Genomic DNA, 9,710 nt, shown 5'->3' on the forward strand with positions numbered 1-9,710 from the left:
TTAATACAATGTCAATGTCCGTAGCCGAAGCATCACATTTAATCACAAAAGATTTGGTGAAGAATGGTAAGGCCAATATTGGAGTGGATCACATGGCCTGTTTGAGAGCCAAGGAGGCCTATTGAGATGCATTAGTCCAGAGAAATGAATTTTTCCTGAGAATATTAGTGAGGATTTTGGAAATGCATCCATAATTGTTGGAAAATTTGTGATAGTAGCCCGTGAAACCCAAGAATCCCTACAAACTCTTCAAGGTTTTTGGTTGGGGAAATTCTTGCATTGCCTGAATATTTTTCAGATCAAGCCTTACTCTTTCACTACCCATAGTGTGTCCCAAATACTCTGCTTCTTCCATGCAAAAGGAGCACTTGGATAATTCAACAAACAATTTTTGATCTTGGAGAAATTGAAAAATCTGGTCAACATGATGAAGGTGTTTGTCCCATGTTATGTTGTAGATGAGAATGTCATCGAAAAAGACCAGGACGAATTTTCTGAGATATGGTTTCAAAGGTTGGTTCATGAGGCTCTGAAAAGTGGATGGAGCATTACAAAGACCAAATGGCATGACTAGGAATTCATAAAGGCCTTCCTGAGTTCGAAAGGCTGCCTTGGGAATTTCAACTTCCTTCATGTGTATTTGGTGATAGCCCAAGCAGAGGTCTAGCTTGGTAAAACATTTAGCACCATACATTTCATCAATTAGATCATCAACTAGTGGAATAGGAAATTTTTCCTTGAAAGTGAGCTTGTTAAGGGCCCTAAAGTCGAGACACATGTGTCATTCTCCATCTGTATTTACAACCATGGCCATTGGAGATTAATAAGGGTTGGTTTTGGGATGAATAACACTGGCTTCAAGGTTTTCCTTGATGATTTTTTCAATTTCATTCTTTTGTGCAAAAGGATATCAATATGGGCATACAGTTGGTGGCTGGGCACATGGGAGAAAAGGGATGCTATGATCATGTTCACCCCTAGAGGGTGGGAGATCCTTAGGTTTGTCAAAGATTCACTAGTGGTGATCTAATACTTGTTGCATATCAGGATGAATATGACGAAGAGTGGATTCAATGGCCTAGATTGTTGATGAATCTAGGGCATCTAAGTTAGAATGATAATATTTTGATGATGATAACAATTTTTGAAGTACTTTTTACTTTTCTTATTAACACAATATTCTCTTATTATTATTGGTGTGTTCTCTTACTTCATCAAAAAGTTACCAAAAACAAAAGGAGACAAGAACACAAGATTTTGGCTCTCATCCAGGGAAAAAACTCTCTCTCCTAGAGAGGAAAACCCTTCTGCAAATTTCTCTTATTGAAGCTTCAACTCACAAATTCAAAACCCTAGAACCTTGACCTGTAGATTCTCCAAGCACAAGACACAATCTCTCTTTTGTACATTTCCTTATGTTCTTCAATTGAAGCCTTATTATTCACTGCACCTTGATCTCTTTCCTCACACTTCTTTCAAAAATTGATAGGACTTTCCTTCTCTCCTTTTTTGGCAACGACAGAAACCCTAGGTCTCCTTAGAGACCTCTTCTTTGGTCCCTTATTTTTCCTTCACTTGGTAATCTTCCTTCTCTTTGATACTTAGACTAGAGAATTGAGGCTCTTTTTTTGGTATATCTCTGAGTTAGAGGTTGATCCTCTTAACCCTACTGCTGACCTAATTTCTTCACACGTGTGGCTAATATAGGGCTTGAGATAGACCTTTTTACTTTCTCTCTTCCTTCTCTAGATGTGGGACCTCCTTCTCTTAATATGGAGGCCTATTTGGAAATTCTTCTTAGCCCAATCAAACTCTTTTAATTTGTTACCCTTGTGCATCTTATGTGATTGTAGAAATGCCATCCTTTCTTTGCATGTGTGACAGATTTAGGCCCTAAAAAAGTCCTCCCAAACTCGGTTTCTCATTTTCCTTCTACTTTTTCCCTAGAAGCACCTTTTTGCCCCTTTTTCGCACCTCTTTCTTGCCTCTCTTATTTTCTAATTTCAAATATCACTTGATGTTCTAATTATGGGGTCGAATGGCCTTATATATAAAAGTTTGTCCCTCCTTTTGGGCCAACTTGAGCTAGTGAGGCTGACTTGACTTTAAGTGCACCAAAAAATTCATTCTTTTGAGCTGACATGAAGAGGAGACTTGTCTTTTCTTTGGAGGATCACCTCTGACATATTTCTTTGACTCTAGTACATATATTTACATAGTGTAACATGACTACATGGGTCTTCAACAATTACATTGACTCTTTGACTTTTCTAGAAGCACTTAAACATGTGCTTGACCTATGAAATGGGCAAGAAACCCATTCTTGATAATTACAAAAATAATAATTCTTTTCTTTTACAATGAAAAACATCAAAATTACATTTATGATCACAGAACCTAGTTACACTTTCTTCAACACTCCCTCTTAACTAGGGAGGTATTCATAAATCAATTTACAACGTGGTTGGACATTTCCAAATTGAATAATTCACATAAGTGAAATGTTATTGGCAATCCATCTATTATAGCATCATAGTAACCAACATTGTTTCCAAAGCAAGGCCTTGACTGGCAATTCTATCTCTCAATATATCAGAGCATAATGTTGGTGAGACCAATGATTATAGACACCTTCATCATTATCTCTCAAGGTACATACCCACCTGAGTGCTCACTGAGTATGACCTTCTAGGACTATTCTCATCTTGGGTTCCCAGCCCTCAGAGAATATCAGTCCTCTTGCCTACTCTTACCTTGGATTCCCTACACATCCTCAAAGATCATCTAATGCCAGATGATTACCCAATCCTCCATTCCTTCTTCCCAAGTGAAGACAAGAATTTTGTGTCTATCTTTCCCTCTCAACTAGGGAAGATATTCCCATTCCTGTGAAGGAATGTACCCAAGCTCCCTCATAATTAGGGACTTGTCAAAGCTACCTCTTGACTAGGGATTATTCTTTCCATCAAAAACTTATTCTTTGTGGGTCCTTCATTTGCTCGATCACTTTCTTTCCTTGATGTCATGAAATTTAGTCGAGCTTCTTCTTTGTAGAGCATCATCCATCAACCACTTTCCTTATTTGTTCATCATGTCATTCCTTTCTCCATGGAAAGTAGCCTTCTTGATACATATATGGAACCTTTTTCATATAACTACTTCTTCCTTATTATGTTTCTTTCAAGAATTTCCATCCCCCACATGAATATTGGTTGTACTTTCACTTACAACCCTTGTTCCAGTAGCCCTGCATGAACCTAACCAGATATTACTCAAGAAGTCAAAACATAGCATTAAATCAGATAGTACCTTACGAGATGGTTTTTCATCATGACATCTTGTTAGCTTGAATCGTCAGCGTCCTGCATTTTCACATCTCCAAGGCCTTTCTAGGTGTCAAGGATCCTTTGATCTTTTTCTTCCTTTGTCAGAATTCTCATGCCTTCTTCCGAGATATGCCTTCAACAAATCTGTCAAATGTTGATTCCTAGTGTCCATGGTGTCCTTTTATCCCTGATCTCTTTTCCCATATACTTATTTATAGTTTTATTAGTCAACCTCCTCATATTCGATATGAGGATATTTCTCATATTGACCTTTATCAGTGTGTGAACCATGCCTTCATGCATATGAAAGATATCTATCATTTTCTTGACCATGCTACCAGAAAAATTCCCCATTTTCATTAATACAATTGATGACATGATTCTAATGAAAACATAGATGCATACATACCTCATCTTAGTTATTTTCTTGATCATCTTCGCTTCCTTTGACAGCTTCCTAGATTGAGATTACCTTAATCTCCTTTGATTTGCCACATCTTTCCTTGCCTACATATCATCCATTCTTGAATCCCCATAAGTGGAATTCTTTTCGAGACATCTGCTTTTCCTTAAATTCATGAACCCTTTATTGAAGATTTCATTGGAGGATCCTAATAGTCCTCATCCTGCGAATGCTCCTTTTTGCCAATGATAGTGGCCTTCTAAGATGATTCCTCTTGATCATAGTCATTCATTTATGAATTGATGAGGTTATCTAATAGCATCATCCTTCCTACATGAATATATTTATCTAGGTTGTCTCTACATAATGCTCCTATATTCTTGAAGACGCCATTCCCTTAAACCATGCATTCTATCTTGATACTACATGTTCCTATGATACCCAAAAATTTAAAGAAGATTTATGTGAAGAATTTGATCTCAATCATAGTAGAGATCTGGAGGGTCCTCCTTCTTCTGCTTCTTATCTTCTTTTTTTCATTTCTTGGGTAATGTGGGCTTCTTCTCATTTCCTCTTATTGTTGTCCTTCTTGAACTTAGGATAATTCCTCTTATAGTGTCCATGCTCTTAGCATCCAAAGCATTGGATTTTGGACATATCTCTTTTACCCTTTCTTTGTGGACCAAACTTGCCAAATTTCCCTTTTGTCTTAGCGATAGCAAAAAATGCCTACTCCTTTGATCCCACATCGTCTTTGGCTTTGAGTCTAGTCTCCTCGATTTTACATAGAGACCAAAATTCATTCAACGGGGTAGATTCCTTCTTGGCATATATACTTGATGTGAAGTTGCCCCATTCCTTAGGTAATGCATTGAGCACCACCATTGTCATCTCTTTGTGTGACATAACTTCTCCTAGTTCGTACAGTTGGTCTCTCACCTCAGAGACCTTCATGAAGTTGGGAGATATTCCTTCTTCCTTGGAGATCTTCATTTTATATAGTTCATTATGCAACGATATCACTTCTCCAACTATACTAACTGAAAATAGCTCCACCAACTTATCATATATTTCTTTAGATGTTTCAAGTTTGGAAACATAAGGAATGAGAGGGTCCTTGATGAATTCTCTCAGAATCTTTTAAGCCCTCGTTTCATCCTTATTATACTTTTTTAGGGCTTGAGGTTGTTCCTTAGTAGGAACAGTGACACTACCTTTGATGTAGTCCAGAAGTTCATTTTCTTTTAGAAGTAGATCAGTCCTCTTTTTCCGTGCAAGGAAATTAGCAGTCCCAACTAATTTGTTGCTTTCCTTGCAAAAAGACATTTTGATATTTTCAAAAGAGGACATAAAAATACTTACTTGAGAGTGTTAGTAATGAGGAGATCTAGTTGCTTCCTTGATGAATGAAGTCTCAGCTTCTTGGATCTTGGAGTTCTTCAAGATGCTTCCTCCAAGGTGCCTTGTTATAGATTTTTTGATGAAAACTTCTCAATGTGTAGATTTGGAGATCTTCAATGATGAGTCTGGATCTGAGTATCTTCCCTTGAAGATGATGAGTCTTTGATGTAAGCCCATCTTGGATGAACCTTCTTGAAGATGACTTTATATGGAAGGCTTTCTTCTTTCTTTATTCCCAAGATGTTAGTCCTTCTTGATGGATCTAGGAGAGAAGATGGTAATCCTCCTTGTATTTGATCGATATGGAGCTCTTCCTTGTAGATATAATGCTTCAATCCTTGTGTGCCCTTGCTTATTGATCCTGATGCTTCAATCTTCTATGCATTATTGAGATACCCTTCCATGAAGTGTCACCTTAGATCTGATACCATGTTGAAGAGTCCAGGGCATCTAGGTTAGAATGAGATTCTTCTGACAATTATAACAATTTGTGAAGTACTTTTTACTTTTCTTGTTGGCACAATATTCTATTATTATTATTAGTGCGCGTTCTCTTACTTCATCAAATAGTTACCAAAAACAAAAGGAGACAAGAACACAAGATGTTGGCTCTCAGCTAGGGAAAACCTCTCTCTCCTAGAAAGGAAAACCCTTCTGCAAATTTCTCTTATTGAAGCTTCAATTGACAAATGCCAAACCCTAGACCCTTGACCAGTAGATGATCCAAGCATAAGGCACAATCTCTCTTTTGTACCTTTCCTTATGTTCTTCAATTGAAGCCTTCTTCTGCACTACGCCTTGATCTCTTCCCTCACACTTCTTCTGGCAATTGATGGAACTTTCCTTCTCTCCTTTTTCGGCGACGACAGAAACCCTAGGTCTCCTTAGCATTAGGGGAATTTTGAGGTATAAAATGGGCCTCCTAAAGTGTTGTAGAGGCTATAACCACCCTAAAAGTTTTTTCCTTATCTTCATTCTGGAGCCTCCCTACCAACCATCCTTAGCAGCATGTCTTGCACTGTCAAGTACATAGGCTTCATCTGAGTTTCAAAGGCTTGCCAACCTGTGCATGTCAACTTGCTAGTCTCCCATCATAAAATACCTTTCTAGACTTAGGTTATTTTCTGGTTGAAAGTTTCACTAAGAAAATTGCGCAATTCTGGAGGGGAAACAACCTTCCCTCTAGAAATTACACAATCCTATTGGGCTACCTACTGGGCTCCAGAATTGCACAATCCAGCCAGACATCCCTCCCTTAGAAAATTGTGCAATACAACTCGACACTGGGCTTTAGCCCAAAAATTGTGCAATTCTGGGAGGCAGTTCCCTACTAACCCCAGAAATTACACAATGCCTGAGGGACAACCAACCTTGCTCAACTCAAAAAATGCACAAATCCCTTTCCCAGGCTTGCAGACTGTTGCATGTTCCTTTAGGTTGATCATTTCCCTCCGGGACTGAGCAATCCTAATTTGCATGAATGGGCTTCTTTTTCCCGAAATAGCAAAAAGAAACATGCAAAAAGAATCCCTAAATTTTAGGGATCTATTTTTAGCAGTGAGAGGTTACATGTAAAGATCGTTTTAGAAACTTCCCTCTAAGTTATGTTTTTTCCTATATTCGTGGCATGCACGTCATAAGCCTCAAACTTATTTATTTGACGTTGCAAAGCTCATTCCTCACATCGATCTTGGAGATCTGACATCCCACAGCACATCAAGGAGTCTTCAGCACATTTAACTCAGCTTTTTCTGGGTAAGTTTGCTTTTCATGTTATTTGCTACTTTTCTATCGCTTTTGTATTTCGCTTTCTACAAATGTTGTTTTCATTTTTTTTGTTGAACGTCTATTGTCATTTTAATGTATATTAGCTTGTAGAAACATCGTTTTAGTTTTTGTTTGCATCTCACTATTGTCGCATGCATGACATTGTTTTTGCACTAACAATCATCGTTGTGGTGACTCGTTTCAAACACATGCATGTGTTCCCATTTTCTGAATCCATCATTTACTGTTTGCATGCATGATCATTCACTCTTGCTTACATTCAGTTTCACCATGCATTCAAACCTCTTCATGTTTTCAGTCGCTCGTCGGTGGGTTTGGGCTGCCTTGGCCTAGACCTTGCCTCGCCCAGATAGAAATCCACATTTTTGGAAATGAAGGCTCTACCTTCCCGCCAGAAATTGCACAACCTAGCCATCACTGACCTCCAGGCTTGCATTGCACAATTCTGGGAAGCAGTGCCCTGCTAACCCAAAAATTTGCGTAATGCAGTCTCTGGGCATGCATGTCCTTGCAGACTAAAATTGTGCATTGTGCAGTTTTAGCTCTTAGCAGACATATTGGACTACGCATTATGCAGATCTAGTAGTTAGTTAGCCTCCTGATAGCCCAAACTATGCCTTGCGCAGTTTTTGCAATCAGTCTCCCAGCCTCCCAGCGAAAATTGCGCAATCTTTACTGCGAGTCACCCAGGTGTGTTGCATGTCAATCCTCATTTTTTTTTTGGTTTTCAACTGACAGATTGATTTCCATGAGTGTCGCTATGTCTCCAGGTATAGCAGGTGTTCGTCCATCTCTCAACAGTACAGGTATAATGGCCTCTAAGAGAGCAGGGTCAAAAGACACCGTTGGAAGTGAAACTGGAGATGCAATTGAACAAGTGTCTATGGGCCTACCTGTTTACGAAGACACCAAGCTGGTCATAGACAATGACATGAAGATGAAATGATAGGACATCAATGATACATTCTCAGGCACATTTGAGGAATATTTGGAAGACCGCAGGGTTTACTTCAACATCCATAAATCCATCTTGTACCGGATTGCATGCAGGTATCCCACGTTTCCATGCTTGGACGTGATACATTGAATTGTCTCGCACACTGATCTTGAGACGATGATGTTGAGCAGTGTCAGTGGGACATAGCTTGCTACCTTCAAGGCGAAGGAGTATCAGGAGATGTACACTTACCACATTCAGTGATCACAATGGAGAAACCCTTCAACACACGCATCAATGCAAACTCCAGAGATATCATGAAGAGTTGGGTGAACGAGCCAGTCAAGTTCAGAACAACACCAAGTATGGTTTACAAGACGAAGATACTCTGGAAGGCATATGAGTACTCGGTCATCTTTGCATGCCTCTTATACAACCAAGAGAGAACAGAGACCTTCCCGCAAAGTTGGGTGATTGTGTTGGACCAACTAGCCAGTGAAGGAAGGCCATGCAACTGGTCCGACATGTTGGCTCTCAGGTTGAAGAAATAGGTGACAGGAGCCCGACATCCACCCAAAGGTCAGTAAGCAGAGATATACATGTCTTCTTACATTTTGGATGCAATTTGTGCGTGTTAGTAAATCCTAGGTTTGAAGTTGGCATGGACACCTTCGGAAACCTCTGTGCACACTTATTTCAGATTGTTCTTCGAATGCAGCTTTCATGGAGTCATCACATAGTTGTTAGACCACTTTGTCACCCCGGTGTACAAAATGATATTTGAGCAGGATCCACCTTGCATTTCATAGAAAGTGATGGGAGCACTGATTGACATAGCATATTGGTATGCCTCACCCCTCAGCACCTTCATACGGATGTACAACGTGGAGAAGCCTCTGCATGTTTTACTGAAGTTTCCATGGACAAGCTCATCATGAAAGAAGTGTCGTATCACATCTCAACAAGGTTGTCAGCTAGATGCACATGAAGAAGAAGGAACCTTGGCCCGCTCTTCCTCTGCGGATCGGGTTATATGAGATACATAATCTCAAGCATGTTGATGCTGAGACGAAAGAGTTCAAAAGATTCACATTTGGCACCAGAAGTTTCAACTTGTATGATCCGCATTTATTTGTAAAGGACCACTGTGCAAGAGTGAAATTTCTGTGGATCCACGAGGTGTGTCATTGGGCTGAGGAAGACCCATGGAGATATTGTCACAACTTCTTCAGGCTCAATGCACTGGTTGGCATAGTTGTGGAATGGTTAGCAAAGCGACACGAAGCAGCATCTCGGAGAGCACCATCATCAGCAGCAGTAGAGGGTAACAGACTTGTGCATGACAAAGGAAAGAGAAAGGCTGTCGAAAATGCAGAGGAAAAAAAAGTCACAAGTTCAAAGTAGACCCAATTGTGATGAAATCATCTTTGGAGATTGAGGCTAAGAGGTGACAGTGCGACAAGCGGAATGCACAAAGGCAAAGAGATGAATAAAGAATGGAGGAAATAGAGAAGGAGTTGCAAGAGCTGAAGCAACAACTTTGGGAAGAATAAGAGTTGCGTAAAAGAGAGAAGGAAGTGCAGCAAGGACAGACACAGCAGGAGGTGCAGCATGCACATATTATAGAAACTGTGCCCATATAGGTTATAGACTCATCCTAGCAGTTGACACAGAGTATACAGGGTGAGCAGTCACAGGAGCAGGATTTAGCTCAACAGATTGAACATATGCTAGAGCAAATGGACACAAACATGGTGCAACTAGAGTTAGATCAAGATACAGACCTCATGCCTCATAACCAAGAGGTCACCCCACTGGCTTCACCATATCCAAAAGAAGATCTAGTCCCAAGTGA

The sequence above is a fragment of the Pinus tabuliformis genome, chromosome J, assembly GCF_031772625.1.
Source record: "Pinus tabuliformis cultivar Carrire ecotype Pingquan chromosome J, CPIR1, whole genome shotgun sequence".
Lineage (NCBI taxonomy): Eukaryota > Viridiplantae > Streptophyta > Pinopsida > Pinales > Pinaceae > Pinus > Pinus tabuliformis.